This window comes from Barbatula barbatula (genome assembly GCF_947034865.1).
Source record: "Barbatula barbatula genome assembly, chromosome: 17".
NCBI classification, from domain to species: domain Eukaryota; kingdom Metazoa; phylum Chordata; class Actinopteri; order Cypriniformes; family Nemacheilidae; genus Barbatula; species Barbatula barbatula.
The window spans coordinates 21379982-21405150 of NC_136780.1; positions in this window are offsets into that span (position 1 = coordinate 21379982).

The following is a 25169-nucleotide window of genomic DNA, read 5'->3' on the forward strand; positions in this document are numbered from 1 at the left end:
AGTAAAATTACACAACAAAGGAGATCCCAATGTTTCCATGCTTATTAATATTTTTACATTTATTATGTCTATTGTTGGCATAACTTTTAGTTGTCAAACATAAGACAGTACTGCCAAGTTCACCTTCAAAGCCTCCTTGTCTTGGCTCTCTGTTTTTGGTTCCTGTGCTGACACTGATGGTGTTTGTCTGTCAGGAGAAGGTGTGCCGGTTGTTCTCAGAGCTGTAGACACCTGCTTTATTTCGGGAAAGACATTAGAAATGGGAAATGTCATTGAAGATTATGGTATTACTTAAGTAGGGTATCATAAAGGCCAGTACAATCAAAATGTTTCATTATGTCTCAGACCAAAATGTACCGTTTTTACATTAAGGTGTAAGTATACACCCGAAAAGACAGTACAGCCAAGTTCACCTCCAAATCATCTTTGTCTTGGCGCTCTGTCTTTGGTTCCTGGGCCGACACTGATGGTGTTTGTCTGTCAATGGAAGGAGCGCTGTTTCTCCCCCGAGCTGTAGACGCCTGCTTTAGGTCGAGAAAGACATAACCAGAAAACTAGAAATATCTTTGAAGAAAGTGGTTTCACTAAAGTATCCAAAATATGCTTCATGTTACCACTGCTTTTTTTAAATGGAATGGCTTGTTGATGGAGGTAACGTAGACTCCTCTCCTACTTTGCTTTCGCTGCCTCCACTTCTCCTTCAGGATACGGTGCTCCTATAAATGAAATATATAGTAGGAGTTCTTATATATTTATTAACGTTTATTTGAATGGTAGTGACATTCTTCAACATTTGTACATATTTCTTGATATACATTTTAGAAATATAGACTTTTTATTTAAGCTAAAATATCAAAATGTGTGTGTTTAGACTGTGTTTAGTTTGTTAATGTATATCTTTCTTTGGGGCGTGGGTGACCCCATCCAAAATCATAATTATCTTTTGTGATATGTTCTGTGCACATTTGGCATGTTTGTCTGATGGTGCCACTGATTTATTTTCTGCATTATAGCAAATGGAACAGAAAGACAGAGCAGAATGTCACATTCCACCCTCATTCACCACTGGACTACAGTATACATAATCCTTTTTATCCATCATACCTGTTCCCTACATGAGCTGTTACACATGGTAGGGATACAAATGCATCCTTAGACTTTTCTTACCAAATTAGCAATTATATTTTTTTGAAACATAACACTTACCAAGATTTAAGTACAATAGGCTTTTTTACCTTTCTTTTAATGATATGTTCCGCATCACTAAATTCCCTTAGAAGTGCAGTGTGGGTGTCTTTGTAGATCATGATGAAGTCATCAAGTCTGTTAAGTCGTTTTCCTCTAAAGCGAATTTTCTTCAAGTCCCACTGACTTTTTTCCATAATTCCTTGAGTCTTGTTGTCTTGTGTGAAATTCTGATGAGAAAAATAAAAACCGCTTTAGTACAGACTGAAGTAATATGTTCAAACATTTAAAAAAACAATTGTATATACTTATCCAAATTATTCCACACCTGGGTTTTTTTCTTTGAAATTTTGGAAAATTTCTTCAAAAATAGCTGGTATGGGGTCCTTCACCATGCCTGCCCAGGTCCCCTGAAGATACAGTTAAACACATTAGGTTAACATCTAGTTTGGTTTAAGAACCAACTTGGTTTTAGAACAACACTACAACTAAAGTTCAAAACTTGCTTGATGTGAAAGCAGAGAAAAGGATAGGAGACCAAAACCTTGAATAATTAATTTGCATAACAAAATGAATAAGGATGTAATTTTTTTCTTTTTAATATTTGCCTTGACTGACTCGGTCTGCTATTATTGGTCCATACCTGGCAATGGGCCAAAATAATCTGACAGACATACTATTTGGTTATGTCAAATAATACTTTACACCTAAATTATTGTGAATAATTAAAGATATGTTTAAGTCTTTTCCTGATTGACTCTTTTAATCACAAAAAGTGTAACTGACCCAGCATCATGCTTGTCCATAGAGCTGCATGAGGCAAGAAGTATGCAGCCAACGAGGAGATGAATGTTTCAGTGAAGTAAACATTAGGATCCCCTTTTTTGTCGAGGGGTGCAGTGTAGAGCCCTGCGCGGGACTGTTTTCTTCATCCCACCCGCGCCCGCCGAATTTCTGACCATTACCGCCCGCTCCCGCAACGTATGTGTTACACTCCCGCCCGCTCCCGCAATATGCATGTCCACTCCCGCCCGCACCCGCAAATCTCTGAGAATCTATTCCCGCACAATAATAGAGATGCATTGATTTTGTGTGTTCTCACGTCCCGCAGGAAAAAAACACGTATCTGTATTGCTTTTATTAGAGATTCATGCGGTTGTTTGTTTGGTTTCCCTGGCCTGCATGCATTCTGACGCACTGGTCAGGAAGACGAATAGTAGCCTGGCTAGGCTATCGGGGACATCTAAAATGCTTAGGCTACCGCGCGTTTCTTTAGACTTCAAGTAGCCTACTTTGATTTTGGCTATTCAAGTTTAAATCTAATTAAAAACAAAAAGACAAAACACACAATACATTGAAATATAATTTCGTTTTTATCAAAAACTTGGCACCATCACACGGCACATAAAAATAGACTGCTTTAAAAAAAATACAATATGATAAACTAGGCTACATGAAAAACAGCAGTTTTACAATTATTAGCCAAAGCCAGATCCCTCCCTATCCCCCGGTGTTTTTTTTAGCCGCCCGTTCCCGCCCGCAGCAAAGTTCAAACCGCCCGCTCCCGCGAGATTTGGGACTCAATCCCAATGCAGCCCTCTAGTGCAGTGCCTATAACCTCCATGAAATGTCTTTGAAAAGGCGTTTGACTGAAGGTGTCCTAAAATATGAAATTTACATGATGCTTACATGAATGATTCTAACTAGGTTAGCAGAATAAATTATTTCAAGACTTTTTTAATGTGTTTACTAAGTACAGGAACTATGCTGTTGTCATCAACAATGGAATCACCAATAGTGGTCAACAAAGCCTGAATGTTGTTGAAGTGTTTTTCAACATTTTCAGAGCTGCATGGGCTTGAGAAGATGACAGTACAGCTCATGAGCATTTCATCAAACTCAGCAATGGAACTTGCTGTGGTCAGAAGTGTCATGATCCTGCCTCTCCTTGTCTTGGTTTTCGAGTCTTGTGGCAGGATCATGTCAGTCCCATGTGTTTTGTGTGGAGAAAGAGCATTGTTTTGGTTTGAGAAGCTATGCTCTCTCTCCCGTGTCACGTCCTTTAGTCCCGCCCCCTTGTTTCCCCGGTTAGCAGTCCATTAGTGTTAGTCTTGTCGCCAGCCCTGGTCCATCTTTCTCTTAGTGTTTCAATCCCCTCACCTGCCTCGTGCAATCCTCCTGTTAGCTTTCCCTTAGTGTTTCATCCTTGTCACCTGTGGCCACTCTCCCTGTGTCATCAGTCCTTGTTAGTGTTTCCCTTTATCTAGCCCCAGTTTCCCTCTGTCCCTGGTCGGTTCATTGTCATTATATGTTATCGTCATCCCTGTTGAAGTCACCTTGTTGGATTGTACCTGTTCGTGGATTATCTTGTTCCCGTTCTAAGTTTGTGGACTTCTAGTTTATTTATTATTATTATTACCCTGTTGTTTTGTCCCCCTTGTGGGAAGTTTTAGTTTACATTCTTGTCTTGTGTTAGTTAATGTTTTCCCCATCGAGGGTCTTTGTTTAAATAAAGTTTTGTAATTTAACTCTGCTGCCTGCGCTTGGGTTCTGTCCACACCCCTTGACAAGAAGTCCAAAAATATGCATGGCCAGCTTGTAGTTCTTTGGTGCACTGAAAGAGAATAAAATTATAACAACCATATTAATGACAACAAATTTATGATGAATATCTGCTTTAAAAAAAAGATTTTACTTACTGCTTTTTGCACAGGGATTTAGCATTTTTCATTATATGACTTAGACAGCGGTGGAGGACCGGAAGATCAAAGTCTTCAGCAGTGCCTTTCCCTGTCAAAATTCTATAATAACTTTGGAGCAATGCATTGAGGTTGGTTTGGCAGAAGACGAGTGAAATGGCATGCATGAGGACCATGGATCCATCACATATTATCATGAGTGGACGGATGTTTTTGTGACCATATTGCTTGGCATGATCTGTTTGGAAAGCACTGAGAAAATACAGAATAGATGAGGTTGTGTGGTCACAGGTCACATAGGTAGCTGCTGGAAAAGGAGAGGAACCTTTATTTGGGTTTCTGACCACTAGCTCATATATGTAAAAAGGACCTGTGCTTTGTTTACTTTTCTTCACAATGCTTCCTGTTGCGTCAAGATATACAATCTTTGTTGGAATATATCAATGCTTTTCTTGGACCAAAGCATCACACCCTTCGGATGAAGGATCACTTTCTGTATTACCTCATCCGATTCATCTCATTTTTCGTTTACCAACATCTGGAGACTAAGAGTTTAATTTTTATGTTTCCGGTCCTTCATTCTTTGTCTACAGGAAATGGATTTCAAAACACCTGGCGAAGGTGCCTCGTCTCGACAGCCAGATTCTACCACAGATTCCCTAAGGATTTCCATTTTCTGGAGGTAGAGTGCCCTTGGTAGTGTTGTCTGCAATTGCTGACTTATTTCCTTTTGGGCATCAGCTCTGACAGGTCGCCTTTGGAGCTCTCTTTTATTGTGCACTGACATGTCACCTCTGAAGGACACATGTGCTTTAAGTGTTTTCTCACTGTGCACAACAACTTCAACTTCTACTGGGCAGTCAGTAAACATGCAATGGCCAGAGCATTTAAAAACAGGTGCATACCTGGCCTGGTTGTCCTTGTATTTTAACCCTGTGGCCTGTAAAAGCAAAACTGCAATATGGATGGACTGTGCGAATGCCTGAAGAGATAACGTTAGTCCACTGCAACCCCTTAAAGTGATCATTGTTTAGATTTTTTCTTAGTGTTTCCCAGGCAGTTTGAGGAATAAAAAAAGAAGGTGGTGCAGGAACACTCTCTGTAAAGAATTCATCTTCTCTTTCAAGACTGACATCATCAACGGTGTAACTCCAACTGTCACTGTCTTCCACCCTGTGATCTTTGTTGTTGACCTACAAAAGAATAAGCATAATAGATATCCATATAATTTTCTGATGGAATGTCCAGAAAACAATTCGATTTGATATTTTTATGATTTTTTAAATATGCCTTTGAGAAATATTGGTCATGATTTTGGTGTGCAGTTTTTAAAAAAATTAAAAAGTGAAAGAAGCCAAAAATCACCACAAGGGTACTTGGGGAGACATAGAACAAGAAACTGGTGGAATTTCCAGAAAACAATTCGATTTGATATTTTTATGATTTTTTTAAATATGCCTTTGAGAAAGATTGGTCATGACTTTGGTGTGCAGTTTTTAAAAAAATTAAAAAGTGAAAGAAGCCAAAAATCACCACAAGGGTACTTGGGGAGACATAGAACAAGAAACTGGTGGAATTTCCAGAAAACAATTCGATTTGATATTTTTATGATTTTTTAAATATGCCTTTGAGAAAGATTGGTCATGACTTTGGTGTGCAGTTATTAAAAAATGAAACAGTGAAAGATCCAAAAATCACCACAATGGTACTTGGGGAAACATAGAACAAGAATCTGGTGGAATTTCCAGAAAACAATTTGATTTGATATTTTTATGATTTTTTTAAATGTCTGTATGAGGGACCAATTTTTTGAAACGGGTAAACAGGATGAAAACTTCATATAAAATCCGCCATTGTGTATAATTGAATACAATGTTTTTAAATGTCATTTGATACGGAACATGATTCTGAATCAAAATAAAACTTTCCCACTAAATGATTATCTTATAGAATATTTTTATTAAGTTGAACACACTTGTTAAGCCTGACATCACACCATATATATATATATTTTTTTTTTTAACAATTATTTGTATACAAAACAACTGTAGAGTTTTTATTGTGATTTTTATTGTGGTTTAAACATGCTTTTACATTTAATATGCTTTATGATAGTGTGATGAATATTGATGGACACGCCCCTTAATTTGAAGGAATGGACGTGGTTAATTAAATGAGTGTTTACAGCTGATTCGAGAGGAGAGGATCATTATTTAAGTATGGCTTGAGTTCTACTCGAAAAAAGGAGATTGGGTCGAGCTCTCACTTGTGGGGAAACGTTAAACGGCCGCTCGGGATAACCAGTATCTCCGGGGTTGAAGACAGACAGTTAGTGGGGGCTTCCTGTGTTAGATAGTGAGGTGTACGACTTGGAATTAGGAGAGCTGCTGACCAAGGTATCCGAATACTCGTGTCATACGGAGACTGTAGAGGGTGATCCTGCCGGTCGAAGGACGATACCGCAAAGTCCTTGGATATCCACGGCGGATCCCTGTGCCTGCCTGATGTGCGGCTGTTCTGACTGTGGACCAATCTCGCCTGTGCCCGAGAAAAGGGGGGTAACGTGTTTTAAATGCTGAGTAATACTATTTAAGGGGGGTAACGTGTTTTAAATGCTGAGTAATACTATTTATAATTAATAAAGAATTGTTTGTAAACTGCCATCCGAGTGTGTTGATCTCTGCCTTCCTATAATTCGTGCGGTTGTTACAATTTCATTATTGATAACTAACCATATAATATGTTAAAAATATAACCAGTCTGTGAGTTGGGATAACCAAGAGTCCAGGACATTGAGTGTGATATTGAGTGTGTTTCCACAGGAAACGGTATGCATGTGTGTAAAGATTAGATTACACAAGGAGCCCCATGGAATGTGGTGGCCTCTATATAATGTGTTGCAGATGATTCGAGAGCAAAGCAGTGTGATCTGATTGGCTGAAGACAAAGGAGAGAGAGCTGATTGGACCCTAGCTGAAGAAGAGACGCGACGTGAAATATTAAAAAGCTGTGAAACTGTTTTTCGTGGTCGGTTCTTTGTATCTGAGAAACCCACCCAACAGCTGTTGTATTGTTTGAGACTTCTGGTCAATAAATTTCAACATTTTCTTAACTGGCCTCTCTCCAATTTTGAACAAGCAGAACATTGTTTTAATGTTCATCACAACATGGCATTACAAAATGTAATAGAAAATACAGTACATGTGCATAAAATAAATACAATTATAATAAACAAACAAAAATATATTTTTTAATAAAAATAAAATATATAAATAATTAAACAAGGGGCTATGGTTTTTCTTGTAAGTCATATTCTAGAATATGTCATACCATATATAAAAGGCCATATGCCGGTTCCGGATCCAAATGATCTGATTGCATAGGCAAACCAAAAAAAATGGGAATATACACTTATTGTTTGCTGTAAAAGCACGATCATAACCTCTATCACTATAATGAAATGTCCAGACAGCGGTTACTTTTCACAATTCGACTTTTCAAGAGGATCACTACCGTACAACCCTGTGTAGACGCGCAATGTACTTTTGAGCGTAGATAGCGTGACCGCACTTATCCGAACCGCAGATGGCGTGACTCCAGTAAATCAACAGAGATGGACAGGAAAAAGGTCAAAGTCATCAGGTGCACAATTAAGAAAAAAAAAGAAAAGAAGAAGAGCAAAAGATAAAGGTTTGCAACTATAATGTTCTCTCTGTGGTATGATTACTGTATCCATGTTGTCATCTGAAGGGCTTATGTTAACTGTAGGTTTAATAATTCTTACGTTTGTTAGCCTTTTTGCAATGATGCTTGCTATGCTTATACAACAAATTTGGTTTTAAGTCAACAAACAAGTCAATAATTTCACCATAATATTGTGCTTTGCAACAAAACTGTTACATGTTCAGTTATTATTTTTACTGATTTCCATCAGTTAGGTTAACGTTAGGCCCTTTAATGAGCAAAAATCATTTTCAAATCTGTAGGTAGTTTCAAAGACGAACATAACCTTTGCTATTTATTTGCTTCATGACACATGTCATGAATATGAAGGAGGTTTTATGCATTGTTACATCCTATGATGTTATTTGCCTGGGGTCGATGTTTTTTTTTTCTCCTCCCTCCTTTTATCTCTCTTTCGCTCTTAGTGGGACGATACGGCCACCTGATTGGCTAATCCATCTGTCAATCATCGGGATGCTCGGTGATGATACATCACGGCTCCACCAATGAGGGCGCGCGATGTGACCTATAAGAGCGCACCTGTGTTGGCTTTCTGTTATCGTTCTGTAATGCACTTTTGCCCTGTACTGTTGTGAAATCTAGTGTTCATTGAGAACTTTGAAAGACAGGCTCACTCTGGCCTTTTCTCTGTGAGTTGTTTCTGTTTTGGTCATTGGACCTGTGATTAAACGGGGAAGAGAAAAGAACCGGTGAGATATCAGGTGATCTACATTTGCCACACTGAGTTATCAACTGTGTATAGAACATTAGTTTAGCTAAAGTAAATTGTTACTGTCCTGGAATTTTCTTATTCCTTAAACTAGGTGAGTCAGCCCAGACAAATGGAACACACAGAGAGGCATGACGTTTCTTTGCAAATAATTTTATTGTCGAGCAATGAGCATGGTGCAGAGAGAAGGAGCCTCTTCTCTGCCCAACAAATATATACACTCACCTAAAGGATTATTAGGAACACTGGTTCAATTTCTCATTAATGCAATGATCTAATCAGCCAATCACATGGCAGTTTCTTCAATGCATATAGGGGTGTGGTCCTGGTCAAGACAATCTCCTGAACTCCAAACTGAATGTCAGAATGGGAAAGAAATGTGATTTAAGCAATTTTGAGCGTGGCATGGTTGTTGGTGCCAGACAGGCCAGTCTGAGTATTTCACAATCTGCTCAGTTACTGGGATTTTCACGCACAACCATTTCTAGGGTTTACAAAGAATGGTGTGAAAAGGGAAAAACATCCAGTATGCTGCAGTCCTGTTGGCGAAAATGCCTTGTTGATGCTAGAGGTCAGAGGAGAATGGGCCGACTGATTCAAGCTGATAGAAGAGCTACTTTGACTGAAATTGTAAAGGATCTACCACAAGATCACTCCTTGCCTCCGGACCAGCAGGGGGCGATCTACTCTGGATCCAACCTCAACACCGCCCTAATCAAGCCTGATGCGCTACACCTGAACTTAACCCTATTTAAAGGGACTCATGTTATCTACCCTTTGTTCAGTCTTGAGCCTATGTTACCCATTGTTTGCACCTAGCTATATTGAAGTGGTCTATTGTTTTAGAATATTGTTTTTGACTCTTGACTCGTTTGCTGACTCTGCTCTTGGATTCATGAAGAAATCTATCGTCCAGGGTTGAACTCTTACAGAAATATCCACTCGTTTCAACCGGCGTATGCAGCAAAGCATTTGTGAAGCCACAACACGCACAACCTTGAGGTGGATGGGCTACAACAGCAGAAGACCCCACCGGGTACCACTCATCTCCACTACAAATAGGAAAAAGAGGCTACAATTTGCACGAGCTCACCAAAATTGGACCGTTGAAAACTGGAAAAATGTTGCCTGGTCTGATGAGTCTCGATTTCTGTTGAGACATTCAGATGGTGGAGTTTTTCGTAAACAGAATGAGAACATGGATCCATCATGCCTTGTTACCACTGTGCAGGCTGGTGGTGGTGGTGTTGTAATGGTGTGGGGGATGTTTACTTAGCACTTTAGTCCCCTTAGTGCCAATTGGGCATCGTTTAAATGCCACGGCCTACCTGAGCATTGTTTCTGACCATGTCCATCCCTTTATGACCACCATGTTCCCATCCTCTGATGGCTATTACAGCAGGATAATGCACCATGTCACAAAGCTTGAATCATTTCAAATTGGTTTCTTGAACATGACAATGAGTTCACTGTACTAAAATGGCCCCCACAGTCACCAGATCTCAACCCAATAGAGCATCTTTGGGAAGTGGTGGAACGAGAGCTTCATGCCCTGGATGTGCATCCCACAAATCTCCATCAACTGCAAGATGCTATCCTATCAGTATGGGCCAACATTTCTAAAGAATGCTTTCAGCACCTTGTTGAATCAATCCCATGTAGAATTAAGGCAGTTCTGAATGCGAAAGGGGGTCAAAAACAGTATTAGTATGGTGTTCCTAATAATCCTATAGGTGAGTGTAAAAGTGCAGTCAAGATATAGACATTAGTATTGCAGCACGAAGCAAAAATGGCGGACACCCCGTCCCTTCTAATCACCAATATAAGGTGTAATTTACATAAAACAAGGGAAAAAACACAAAAATATCCACCAAACATATATTTGCTGGTTTAGTGTGCCACCCGTGTTACAATGCCATTGATTAAAACAAGTTAAAACAAGCGAAACCGACCAAAGAGGGCCCAGTGAGCCTGGCGTGAGTTAAGACTCTTGGCTGAACGGATATATTCCAGGTTCTTGTGATCCGTCCAGACCAAATATGGCTGCGCTGCTCCCTCCAGCCAGTGACGCCACTCTCCAAAAGCCAGCCGGACCACCAAGAGCTCTCTGTTACCGATGTCATAGTTTCGCTCGGCAGGGCTGAGGCGATGGGAGTAAAAAGCGTACGGATGCACCTTCCTATCCTGACTAGAACGCTGAGACAGAACTGCGCCTACCCGACATCGGAAGAATTAACCTCGACAATGAACTGCCGTTCAGGTTCTGAAAAACAAAGCACAGGAGCAGAGACAAAACGGGACTTGAGATTATCAAAGGCTACCTGTGCTACGGCATTCCATCTGAACGGAACCTTGGTGGAAGTTAATGCTGTGAGCGGAGCGGCAATCTGGTCGAAACCCAGGAACCGCTGAAGAGCTTTATGAGAGTCGGGAACTGGCCACAGCTCTGATCTTGGCTGGATGCCCTTGGGAGAAACTATATGGCCAAGGAATGAAACTGTGACCGTGTGGAATTTGCACTTCTCCGCCTTGACAAAAAGTTTGTTCTCTAATAACCGCTGGAGAACCTCTCTGACGTGTCGGGTGTGTTCCTGGAGAGAGTGGGAAAAAATTTGAATGTCATCCAGGTACACAAAGACAAAACGATTAATCATGTCCCCCAACACAGCATTTACGAGGCCCTGGAAAAAAGCAGGAGCATTGGTCAAACCGAAAGGGAGAACCCGATACTCAAAATGTCCAGAAGGTGTATTAAATGCCGATTTCCACTCATCCCCCCCGGATACAAACCAGGTGATAGGCATTGCGCAGGTCTAGCTTAGTAAAGACCTGAGCACCCTGCAAGAGTTCGAAAGCAGTTGACATGAGAGGTAAGGGGTACTTATTCTTAACAGTAATCTCATTCAAGCCTCGATAATCAATGCAGGGATGCAAAGAGCCATCCTTCTTCTGGACAAAGAAGAAACCAGCACCCACCGGGGAGGGGGAGTGGCGAATGAGTCCAGATTGTAAACTTTCTTGGATGTACTTGTCCATGGCCTCTCGCCGGACCGGACAATAAGTAGAGGCCCCCTTAGGCGGAGAAGTGCCTGGAAGGAGGTCAATAGCACAGTCGTAGAGGCGATGCAGAGGGAGAGAGGTGGCTCGCAACCTGCTGAACACCGGACGCAGATCATGATATTCCTCGGGGACTCCAGCCAAGTCAGGGCTGTCGACCTGTAACACAGAAGACACACAGACAGGAAACGGGGCAGTGCCTAAACAAGAGTGATTTTCTCCCCATTGAATCAGAACACTTTGCATGAGAGCCCAACTATAGTCTGTCTCAACCAGGTCAATGTGCATTTTTGTATATTTGGACAGATGCAATGTAAATTGCATGAGCCAATATGTAATGGGAGGTACTGAATGATCATTTGGCAGCATTTCGAACACTGGCAAAGGGGGTGCATCCCGACCCCTTCCTGGAAGAGTGAGTGTATAGTACAACACTTGCTTTGGTTGATGTAGACCACTCCTCCAGTTGCATCGAGATACAGGGACACAGGAAGCCTCCTGCATAAGTGGTCCACAAGAATACTCATTCCAAGCTCATGTACATATGAACACCAAAAGGGTCCAGGCTGAAATGCTGGATGTATCCAGGTAGTTTGAAATATCTGGTGTCAACTACCCTTAGTATGCCTTGAAGGAGATGCATTTCCAGTAACACATCAGTGTGAAGATGCTTCTTTTTCCTAACTTCCGATGTGATAACCTTCAACACATTCCTGTTGAGGCATCTTGACATATTTCCAGACAAAAATTCTGCTTTGTGTGTGGTTTTTAGAGTTCTATAGAAATGATGGATGGGTACATCACTTTTGCACAAAAAGGAAAAAAGTCACTCTCTGGTACCTTCTCTGGATCTGTTCCAAATTGGTGGAATGATCTACCAGCTGCTACAAGATCAGCAGACTCGGTTGCCATCTTTAAAAAACGCCTAAAAACGCAACTCTTCCGTCAACACGTCGCTGATTGATTTTTCCTAATTCTCTTCCCTTTCCTTCTTTAAAAAAAACAACAAAAAACACTTACTAACCTCACTATTCTTAGCTTTGTATACTGTGCTAAGCTTTAGTGGACTAGTTTGATGCACTTATGCATTTTGTTGCCTATGTTGTTATAATTGCTTCCAATGTTTCCTCATCTGTAAGTCGCTTTGGATAAAAGCGTCTGCTAAATGACTAAATGTAAATGGGTACATGCATAATAGCTCTAGCCAGCTTTCCTCTTTTGAGGTTTGTAGCTGGCCTAAACTTTTTCTCACTAACTTTGTGCTTTATTTCTCCACGTTGAATGACCAGTAAATTCACCATTTTTGTTTGACTTGTTTTCCAGTTTGAAGTTGTATTTTGCATTGCATGATGGGAATTTGCAAATTGCCACAATGTGTTAATATGGACTGTTTCTTTTCCTGCTGTGGGCAGCTTTATTGTTCTGATATTTAAAAGACAGAGTGCAACAGGGATTCTTGATTTTAAATGCCTTATAGACATAGTGGGTCCCGGGTGGCCTTAATTTTTTGGAACTGTAGCTGCACTGATCCAATAAATAATGGCCACTGTTATGTCCAACTGAGATTAGAACCCGGGTCTCCCGCGTAGCAGGCGAAAGCATTACCTAGGTGCCAATAGTTCAGTTCAAGGGTTTTACTTGAAAAGGCAGGTCAAAAGTATCCAGCAAGGAACAGGCAAAAACAAAAGAAATCCACATCAAACACAGTGAGAATACTCTGACACTACTCACGGACATGTTTAGTCAACATGACTTCACCAGTGTCAACTCAAGACTGAGCAAGGAACTCAAAATGACACGGGTATTAAATAGGCAGCTTAAACAAGGTTCAGGTGAAACCAACAAATCAATAACGAGAACATGTGACAAAAAGAAACTATGAGGACCTCACATGGCCAAAAAAGGAACAGTCACATAATTCCTGACAGGACCCCTCTCCCTACGAACGTCTCCTGACGTTCCTTCTGGGATGATCAGGATGTCTCCGATGGAAGTCTGTGATGAGGTCCGGATCCAGAATGTTTCGAGCTGGGACCCATGATCGTTCCTCGGGGCCATACCCCTCCCAGTCCACAAGATATTGTAGGCTACATTGAACTCAACGGGAATCCAAAATGCACTTAACTGTGAAAACTGGCTCACCATCAATGAGTCTAGGGGGCGGTGGAGGTCTTGTTGCTGGTGCTAATGGGCTGGTGACAACAGGCCTAAAACGGGAGACATGGAAGGTAGGGTTAATCCACATGGCCCGGGGAAGTTGAAGCCGGTAGGAGACGGGATTAATTCTCCTTAAGATCTTGAAAGGCTCCACGAACCGGGGCGCCTGCTTACGGGACGGCACCCGCAGGGGAAGGTCTCGTGTCGACAACCAGACTCTTTGCCCAGTGCGTTGTGGTGGAGCAGGTCTGCGATGGCGGTTGGACTGAAGCTGGTAACGTCGTGCAGACCTTTGAAGAGCTGACCGGACCCTACGCCAGACACGTCTGCAGTGTCGGACAAAGTTCTGGGCTGAAGGGACCCCAACATCTGCCTCTTGGTCTGGAAACAGTGGAGGCTGAAACCCAAACTGCCACTCGAAGGGTGAGAGACCTGTAGAAGAGCAACACAGGGTGTTATGAGCATATTATGCCCAGATGACATACCTGCTCCAGGATGATGGGTTTGTGGAGGCTAGGCACCAGAGGGTAGTCTCGAGGTCTTGATTGAGCCTCTCTGTTTGACCATTAGATTCTGGATGAAAGCCAGAAGAGAGACTGACATTGGCCAATCAGTTTACAAAAAGCCTTCCAGAAGCAAGAAGTGAATTGGGGTCCACGATCTGAGACTATGTCCAGAGGGAGGCCAAATGTTCTGAAAATCTGCTGGCACATAAACTAGCGGAGGGAAGTTTGGGTAAAGGAATAAAACGGCAGGCTTTGGAAAAAACGGTCCACAATAACCAAATGACTGTGTCCCTCAGAGGGGGGAAGTCCCGTAATGAAGTCCATGGAGACGTGGGACCAGGGCCGTTTCGGTATGGGCAGGGGGTGAAGCAGGCCTTGGGGGCGGGTGTGGGGGCTCTTGTTTTGGGCAAAGACATGACAAGCAGCAACAAAGGACTTGACATCAGTATTCATCCTGGGCCACCAGAACCGTCTCTTCAAAAACTCTAATGTTCTGCCTATGCCAGGATGGTTAGTTACCTGAGAGGAATGTCCCCATTGAAGAACCGGTGTGCGCACAGAGGTCGGAACATAAAGTCGTCTCAAAGGACCACAACCAGGATCTGGCTCCTTCCTCTGGGCTTGTCGTACCACAGTCTCAATTCCCCAACGTACAGGAGCCACAATCTTGGAATCTGGAAGGATCGTTGCTGGTGTGTTCTCATGGTCAGTGTTCTGAAAAAGTTTCTGATCTTGGTTTCTGATTCTTAGAGCCAGGGCGATAAGACAGCACAAAATCAAAACGATTGAAGAAAAAGGCCCACCTTGCCTGTCTAGGATTGAGACGTCTAGCTTTTTGCACATATTCCAAATTTGTATGATCCGTCCACACCAGGAGAGGGTGCTGGGCCCCCTCAAGCCAATGCCGCCACTCTTCCAAAGCCATCTTGATTGCTAGAAGCTCTCGATCACCCACATCATAATTCTTCTCAGCAGAAGAGAGACGGGAGAGGAAGGCGCAAGTGTGGAGCTTGCCGTCCCCAAGACGCTGGGAGAGGGCCGCACCCACTGCCGTATCTGAAGCATCTACTTCAGATCTAATCCTTACCTTACCTGATCCTCGTCTCCCTTTTGTTGTTGCAGTAAACCTCACCTTTAGTGCTTGAAAAGCCTGCTCAGCTTCTGGAGACCAGACAAAAGGACCCAATCGCTTCTTGGTTAGGTTGGTCAGTGGTGCCACTACTGAACTGAACCCTCTTATGAATTTCCTATAGAAATTAGCGAAACCAAGAAAGCGCGGGACCTCCTTGACAGAGTTGGGCTGAGACCAGTTACGTACTGCCAGAGTCTTCTTGGGATCCATGCAAAGATTCCCTTTGGACAGGATGAATCCCAGAAAGGACACCCCGGGAACGTGAAATTCACACTTCTCTGGCTTCACAAACAGGTTGTTGTCAAGAAGACGCTGGAGAACGAGTCTGACATGATGTACATGCTCATGTAGGGATTTTGAGAAAATTAGGATATCATCCAAATAAACAAAAACGGACCTGTTCAACATATCCCTCATGACATCGTTGATGAGTGCTTGGAAGACAGTTTGAGCATTGGTTAACCCAAAGGGCATAACCAAGTACTCGTAATGTCCTGTTGGAGTGTTAAAGGCTGTCTTCCACTCATCCCCCTCTCTGATTCTAAACAAATGGTAGGCATTGCGAAGGTCTAGCTTGGTGAATATAGTTGCCCCCTGAAGCAACTCAAAGGCTGATGATATTAGGGGTAAAGGATAGCGGTTCCTCACAGTCACTTTGTTCAGCCCGCGGTAATCGATGCAGGGTCGGAGACCACCATCTTTTTTAACAACAAAAAAAAAATCCAGCTCCAGCAGGGGAAGACGATGGACGAATAATTCCAGCTTCTAGGGAGGCTGTGATATACTCCTCCATGGCTTTGGTCTCAGCGGATGCGAGAGAGAAGATTCTACCACGTGGAGGAAAGGCACCTGGGAGGAGGTCAATCGCACAATCGTAGGGTCTGTGAGGAGGCAGTGATGTGGCTCTCTTCTTACTGAAAACCTCACTCAGGTCATGGTACTCGGAAGGAACTCGGGATAGCTCAAGAAGACTAAGAGACTTGGGAGCAGAGGGTAAGACTCTGGAGAGAAGACAGGTAGCTTGGCAAGTAGGCCCCCACTCAACATCCCTCCCTGAAGCCCAATTGATGTGAGGACTATGGTGAGCCAACCAGGGAAAACCCAGCACGACTGGGAACTCGGGAGACTGAATGAGGTTGAATTGGATATTCTCATGATGCCTTTCACCCACAGACAAAAGAAGAGTAGTAATATGGTCAACAGTACCCTTTCCCAAGGGTTTTCCATCAAGGGCAGTCACAGTGAGAGGGTGGTCAAGGTTGATTACAGGGTGATGAAGGTCACTAGCTAGGGAGGAATCAAAGAAGTTACCAGCAGCACCAGAGTCCACAAGGGCTTGCAGGGTGTGGTGATGTTGATGTCCCCAGGAAATCGTGACAGGAATCTGCAGGCATGTGATAGAAGTTTTGGGCATACGGGTTGCTCCTGTTACAGTACTCCCCCTCCTGGACAGGACTGCACTTTTCCCGAAAGCTCAGGACAAGACGAACGAAAGTGACCTGGCTTCCCACAGTAGAGACAACATCTCTCCCTCATCCTGCGGGCTCGTTCGATTTGAGAAAGTTGGGTGCCTCCTAGCTGCATAGGTTCCTTAGGAGAAGGGGACAGGTTCCGGATCTCTTGTGACCACTGCAGTGAACTCGAGGCTGAAGCACTGGCTCCGTGGGTGGATTGAAGCTCCGGTTCTCGTCGCCTCTCTCGCATACGGTTGTCAAGACGAATAGTCTGGTCGATCAGGGACTCAAGATCTGTGGCAGGGTCCTTTGTCGCCAGTTCGTCTCTAATGCAATTAGACAGGTGTGAGATTCTAGAATCTTGGTCATTGATGGTTCCCATGAATCCCATGGTTCCCATACATGTTCTTGTTACAAGTAACTTAGGAGGATAATATATGTTTCCTTAGATGATATATGCTTCCTTAAAAGGATACATTTCCTTAAATGGCTTTTCCTGTCAGGAGTGTGATGATGTAAGCGATCCTAGCACGATCTGTAGGAAAGGTGGAGGGCTGGAGCTCGAAGGTAAGCGAGCACTGGGTCAAGAAACCTCTGCAGTCTCTTGGGTTTCCATCAAATCTCTCAGGAGATGGTAGACGAGGCTCGCAGGCAGGCTGGGTTGGGTTCGGTGGAGCTGGAGGCACAGAGGGGGCTGGAGCTAGTGGTGTAGAAAGAGAAGGACGATTAACTAAGGTGGTCAGAGTCTGGTGGACCTCCTGAAGAAGTCGTTCATGGCGGCTAAAGGCACTCTCATGACTGCGGAGTCGCTCCTCGTGGCGAAGTACTGTAGAATCATGACTTACCACTGCTGCCAATATCTGGTCCAATGATGAAGAATGGGGAAGTGTCTGCTGTGTCAGTTGAGTCTCTGCTGAGTCTTCTTCCATTGCTCAGTCTTGCTGTTATGTCCAACTGAGATTAGAACACGGGTCTCCCGTGTAGCAGGCGAAATCATTACTTAGGTGCCACAAGGTGGTGTGTTTAGACCCAAAATGCAGAGACCGACACAATAGTTCAGTTCAAGGGTTTTACTTGAAAAGGCAGGTCAAAAGTATCCAGCAAGGAACAGGCAAAACAAAAGTAATCCGCATCAAACACAGTGAGAATACTCTGACACTACTCACGGACATGTTTAGTCAACATGACTTCACCATTGTCAACTCAAGACTGAGCAAGGAACTCAAAATGACAGGGGTATTAAATAGGCAGCTTAAACAAGGTTCAGGTGAAACCAACAAATCAATAACGAGAACATGTGACAAAAAGGAAACTATGAGGACCTCACATGGCCAAAAAAGGAAAAGTCACATAATTCATGACAGCCACGAATCATACAGATGTCTTCTAGACTTTTCTTTTGCTCTCTTTCCTGTGTCGAATCCGAAGATGTCACGGTCAAGACACCGTAAAAACTACAAAATAAAGACATAAACAACTTAAAACACGCCTCTTTTACAAACACAATCCCTTAACAAATAGTCCAATTTGCCTCATTGTTACAATACAGAACACGTTACATTACACGCATGAAAGCACTCAAACACAAAAATTATAACAAGAAACAAATATAAACAAATACCGTGTGCACCTCTTGGACCGTATGCAGAGTTTACACATTTTGAAGAAGCTGCACGTGTTACGACCTGTTCGCATCCATTGCTCTCTGACCCACAGTTCTTCTCTCCCTCTCTTAGTCATGTGACGCATTACGCATTATTAAAGGAACATTACATACAGAAAAAGCTTTTTCTTTTTAAACACAAACTATTGATTTGGCAGGCTTTTCAAAGTCTTTTAGAGCTGATTTTTTTGCAGATTCTGCACAGCAACACAATCTTAACTTCAGACTCATGTAGTTCAAGTGGCGAGTTCAGTCTTAAGACAAAAGACAGCCATAATAGTGATGTGCATGCTGTAATGCATGGGGATAGTCAGAGTCAGAATGGTGTTCGGGCAGATTGTGTCCTGAGCCAGCATCTAGAGCAGGGGTGTCAAACATACGGCCCGCGGGCCGTATCCGGCCCGATAAGGCGTCCAATACGGCCCGAGGGAAGATTTGAAAAATAATACAAATATGAAATAAAAGTTTATTATTATTTTAATTAATTTAAAGTTTATTAATACAATCAGGTTTTCGCTGCCATATTATGTTTTGTTTTATTAAATTTTTTATTTTATCATTGATCATTTAATTGGGCTTCTGCCGGAACCCCTAACAAGCATGCGCATTCTAAAGCGCCGCCTACATTTCGAAAACAAAGTCGGCTAAGTTGTGCGGCAAGGACTAGTGATTTTAAAATGTCCAAATAAAGAAAACTGACGGAAGAAGACGTATTTCTTCTGTGAGTTCAACGGTAGGCTGGTATGTTTAATCTGCTCACAAGCCGTGGCTGTGCAAAACGAGTAGAATATTAAACGGCACACACGCAAAGAAATATGAGAAATACACTGGACAACTTCGAAAAGTCAATAATTTAACTTTAGCCTCGGAAAAAAGCAGTCAATGATCACAAAAACAAGAGGGACTGATGAAGCTGTAACGCTATTTGATTGCCAACGAAATCGCAGCGGGATCAAAGCCGTTTTCAGAGGGAGAATTCATCAAGAATCGGTAATGAACATTAACAAGTCCAACCTGCGCTCTCGACTCACAAACAGACAGCTAAATGACATCATGAGATTGATGTGGTTGAAGAAAAGAGATGTCAGGAATTAAAATCATAATGCAGATGCGATCTAGATCTTTTGTTGTTAAAGGAAATTTCTAGTATATATTTAATGTTCATATCCAAAGTGAAGTTGTACTACTGTACTAATTGTTAAATATGTTAAGGCAGTTTTTCCTATTAGTGAATTATATTGTATAGCTTGTATGGTTCATATTTAATGTGACCGTCTGTACACAAATAGAGTCTGTTGCATTTTTGTCATTACTAGTTTAAAAAGTATCTGACAAAAAATATTCATATTCAAAGGAAAGGGTTTTGATTGCCTTTACCTAAACAAAATAGTTTTTTCAAAGAGGAATAAGAGTGTTATTGAACCGTTCTGAGGATTTATTAAATGCACCTTTTACAGAACAGTATGTCTTTCTAGTTTTTTTGCTAATTCATTTGTAATTTGGTGCAATATGGTTTAAAAAAGGTGATTCGGCCCGCACATTGTCACTTTTCTCTCCATCCGGCCCTTACCCTAAAATGAGTTTGACACCCCTGATCTAGAGCATTTTCATACTGTCACTGGCTTTCCACCTGTTGTCCTCCACGATCTTTTTGAGGGTTTTGTGCCCGTAGAGCTCGTCCTGTGTATCGGTGAGATGATCCGTCGCAAATATTTGTTATAACACTTGAATATTTCAACGTTAGAATTCTATCGTTTCCATACCAGCACACAGACAAGCTTGACAAACCTCATAAAATACCACAGACCTTCGCTGTAAAGAAAAACATTGCTTAGACTGCTCCCTTTGATTATTGGGAAAACAGTTCCTGAAGAGGATGGAGCTTGGACTGTGCTAATGGACTTCAAAGACGAAGTAGAGTTATCGCTGTGCTCAGAATTCACAGAGGAGTCCATCCAGTATTTGCAGTCCAGGATACAGGATCATAGAGAGATGCTGAAAGATGCCTTTCCAGATTTCAAACTCCGTCCTAAGCATCACTACATTGAACACTATCCTGACCTTGTATGCCGCTTCTACACTTGTGGACAATGAGGTTTGAGGGTAATCACATTTTTTTCAAGAGAGTTGTACACGACACAAAACTTAAAAAATGTGTTGGTGACCCCAAAATACTGAATCTACCATCTATAGCAATGACCACCATCAGAATATGGATTTATTTAAAACTTCGATAAAGTGTTTGCTCTTCATTTGTGTAATTACTATTGTAATGGATATTTTTTGGCCATCTAGGAACAATGTGATGTACAGTAAATATGAGATGGGCCCTTGTCCTTCGTGCACTTCCCATGTACTTGCGTGAAGATGCCTTCAATCTGTCACCTAATTCAGCTCATTAGTATAAACTGCAAGAGCTGAATCAGGTGTGCAAGATTGACTGGGTTGAGAACCACTCATCTAATTATTTGATGCGAAACATAAAAACACTACTACCCCAACCAAGCAGTCATGAGGCCTCAATGATTTAAATTACCTGATGCAATATGTACTTTACTTTCCAATCTGACACTCTTGAATTTCCAACATGAAGATTTGTAAGATATGTCTTTTTTGTAGTTAAGGGGTGAGTCTATGGCAATGTCACACATTTGACCTCAACAACTGCACTCTAATTTTGTAATTTGCATTTTACAGACACCCACTTAAAAACAAACAAATACACAAGCCAAGTTAAACAGTTTATTAAGTATGTAGAAAGTATGTCCACACTTAAATGCTGTTTAGGATACCTGAGGTTTAAGGTACGCTGATCCATGGAGGTTACTCAATGCATTCCACGTATCAACAAACAAAAGGGAGATTCGGTGTTCAAGTCCCATATTTGTACTGTCACAGAAAACAAGGCCATACCACCTATGTTCCTAAGGGTAGAGTCTTGACTGATAAAGCGTTTTTCTTTATTTATTTATTTGTCTTGTGAATTTGTATTTATTCGGATTTTGTTATTGTTGGACTTTTCATTCAGTCCTGCATGTTCAAAATTTTGAGGAATCGAAGAGACAATTTTTCACAAAAATAAGTGAAGTTTATTATCAGATTTAAAAGTTTCACAGCTCGCGGGGTTGCCTCTCAACAACAAGCAGACCAACCCAGAAAGTTTCACAGGAAAACATTTAAATACAGAATATGACGTCGATCTCTCTTCTGGTTTCTTTGTTCCCTCCTAGCCAACCTCCTCAAGTTCTGGGCGGTTCTTCTTTCTTTCGGCAGCCAATCAGTGCCGCCACCTCGATCTGACTCCACCTTCCACATCTGTAAATCAACATGTTCCACAAAATATGTTGTGTGTGTGTGCTTCCTTTCGTGTGCACATCCCTTCACCCAAAGAGAAGATGCTTCTTGTTACACACACATAAGCAGAACATGCTTTTCCCTTCAGTTCTGGGCCGTTTTTCTTTGGGAGCCGATCTGCGCTACCATCCCCCATCTTCAGGTAGCCTCTTCTCTTAGCAACCCCCACATACTGACCACATTCAGATCTCTGGCAACATCTGGCAACTGGAGAACTCTCAGCTTCAAGCTTTTGTTCACAAGTTTGCAAGTTAAACAAAACATCCTTTGGTTATATAGCACACAAACGGTTATATGATTAAAACATATCTATTAAACTTGAATCATGTCACTTAGGAAAATACATTTGATTAAAACAAAATTAATCATCTATATATTGATCTTAATTCCCACATTATGTAAGCCTTGGTTGCTTGTATATTTAAAGTGAGAAAAGTTGGATCCCCTTTGTTGTAGCTGTTGTTGCCAAATGGCCAGCAAAACTTCATGCCGAATCTGGAGGAATAAATGGAATTTATAAGAGAACAAAAAATAAAATAAAAATTTCGGCCATTTATCTTTTAAACAGTTTTACTCCTTTTTACGATCATCTTGCCTGATAATAGGTGTGAAACAACCACACGCATATGATATTGAATTAAAGTGTTGGATTGAGTTCGTTGTGGTTAGAATAATATTCTGCAACTTGTTCCAATAGTATCCAGCTGCAGACCCGCAGCGCCACCAGAGCCCCGCCGCCAGCACCGGAAGTGAGGGGCGGAGTTATAACTGTCACAGACACCATAATAACCCACAAGGGTCGGAGTTTACGGAGTTTAGTTTTAAGATTTTTGAGTTTTTATTACACACGAAACGTCATACTTTATACATGTTATAATGATACATGAAGGTACAGTTACAGTACAATAAGCATTTTAAAACATTTATCTTGTGTAATATAATTGTGTAGTTATCCATTGTATTATGAGAGTAATGACGGACTTTTCGCTTCAGTCCTGCATGTTCAAAAATTTGAAGAAATGTCAAAGAGACAGTTTTTCCCAATAAGTTTAAGTAAAATTTATTATCAGATGTAAAAGCTTCTTTCCAGCTGGGGTTGCCTCTCAACATATATATGAGCGAACAACTGAAAAACACACTTCCGGGTTACAGATATTTATAATATATGTGACGTCGATTCTCTCTTCAGGCTCCTCCCCTTCCTTAGGCGGGCGTTCAATCCTCTGGAACCAATCACCTCGTGACACGATAATCTGACTCCATTCTCCCCAAACTGTTGGTTCTCTGCAACACATAATATGAATACAGCTCGGGCCTGCCGAAAAATGTGATTTACGACAGGAACGCACACACACACACTCCCCAGCCAGCAATGACATGTGGGGCCCAGATGGGTTAAGTACGGGTTGCATGGTTACCGTGTGGGCATGGGCTTTGGCTGGGTGAAATCAGCGGGTCCCATGTAAGTTTTTTAGTATGAGTCCCACATAGGAAGCCCATATGAGCTAATTACATGGGCCCCATAAGGGACGGGCATGGGCCAATTGGGCATGGATTTGAACTGAGAACACATATATGGGTCCTGCATAGCATATTTATGGGCCAAGAGGGCATGGGTTTGATCTGGGAACACATATATGGGTCCTGCATGACATATTTATGGGCCAAGAGGGCATGGGTTTGATCTGGGAACACATATATGGGTCCTGCATGACATATTTATGGGCCAAGAGGGCATGGGTTTGATCTGGTAACACATATATGGGTCCTGCATGACATATTTATGTGCAGAGTGGGCATGTGTTTGATCTGGGAACACATATATGGGTCCTGCATAGCATATTTATGGGCCAAGTGGGCATGGGTTTGAACTGGGAACACACATATATGTCTTCCTTGATGGTTTATTTATGGGCCAAGTGGGCATGTGTTTGATCTGGGAACACATATATTGGGCCTGTATGGCATTGTTATGGGCCAAGTGGCCATGGGTTTGAACTGGGAAAACATATGTGGGTCCTGCATAGAATTTTCATGGGCCAAGTGGGTATGGGTTTGAACTGGGAACACATATATGGGTCCTGCATGGTATATTTATGGGCCAAGTGGGCATGGGTTTGATCTGGAAACACATATATGGGTCCTGCATGACATATTTATGTGCCGAGTGGGCATGTGTTTGAACTGGGAACACATATATGGGTCCTGCATAGCATATTTATGGGCCTCCTTGTCCGGAGGCACCGGAAGCGCCTACCGGAAGGCAGGAGAGTAAACAGTCTATGAGCGGGGTGAAAGGAGTCCTTGAGAATGCTGCGAGCTCGACGCAGACAGCGTTTCTTCTGGATGTCCTCAATGGAAGAAAGTGTAGTTCCTGTGATGCGCTGGGCTGTTTTCACCACCCGCTGCAGTGCCTTGCGCTCAGCAACAGAACAGTTCCCGTACCAGACTGTGACACAGTTGGTCAGGATGCTCTCTAACGGCAAGCGATAGAAGTTCACCAGGATAGTTGAAGACAGTTGGCTCTTCTTCAGTGTCCTCAGAAAGAAGAGACGCTGGTGAGCCTTCTTGACCAGGCATGAGGTGTTGGTGGTCCAGGACAGGTCCTCCGAAATGTGAGTCCCCAGGAAGGATTAGTTTGGAAGGTATGACCGTGTTGAAAGCAGAGCTGAAGTCTACAAACAACATGCGTGCGTAAGTGTCCCTATTGTCCAGATGTGTGAGCACAGAGTGCAGCGCCATGCACACTGCATCATCCCTGCTCCTATTGTTGCGATATTGGTATGGGTCCAGTGTGGGTGGTAGGGAGACCTTTAGGTGTGCCAGGACCAGCCGCTCAAAGCACTTCATAACAATGGGTGTGAGTGCTACAGGGCGGTAGTCGTTAAGGCATGTCGGGTTCGAATGTTTTGGGATGGGCACAATGGAGGTGGATTTAAGACATGCTGGAACCACTGCTTGGGCGAGGGACAGGTTGAAGATGTCCGTGAACACCCCAGCGAGCTGCTCCACACATGCCTTGAGTACACGACCAGGGATGCCGTCTGGGCCAGCAGCCTTGCGCGCGTTGATCCGGCTTAGTGCAGTGTGAACATCAGTGGAGTTAAGTGTGATGATTGGGTGGTCAGCAGAGGGTGTGAGCTTGGTAGCTGTTTCTTTGTTGTCTCTCTCAAAGCGAGCATAAAAGTCATTAAGCTCGTTCAGGAAGACGGCATCTGTGGCTATGGGGGTGGAGTGGTTGGGTTTGTAATCACTGATGGCCTGGACGCCCTGCCACATGCGTCGAGGGTCAGAATTAGAAAAATGCTCCTCTAGCTTCAGCTTGTAGCAGTGCTTGGCCTTTTTGATGCCCCTCTTCAGATTTGCTCTGGAAGTACTATAGGCCTGTGCATCATCCGATCGGAAGGCAGTGTTACGTGCTTTCAACAGGAGGCGCACTTCCTTGTTCATCCATGGCTTCTGATTGGGGTATGTGGTGATCTGCTTCAGAGTTGTGACACTATCAACGG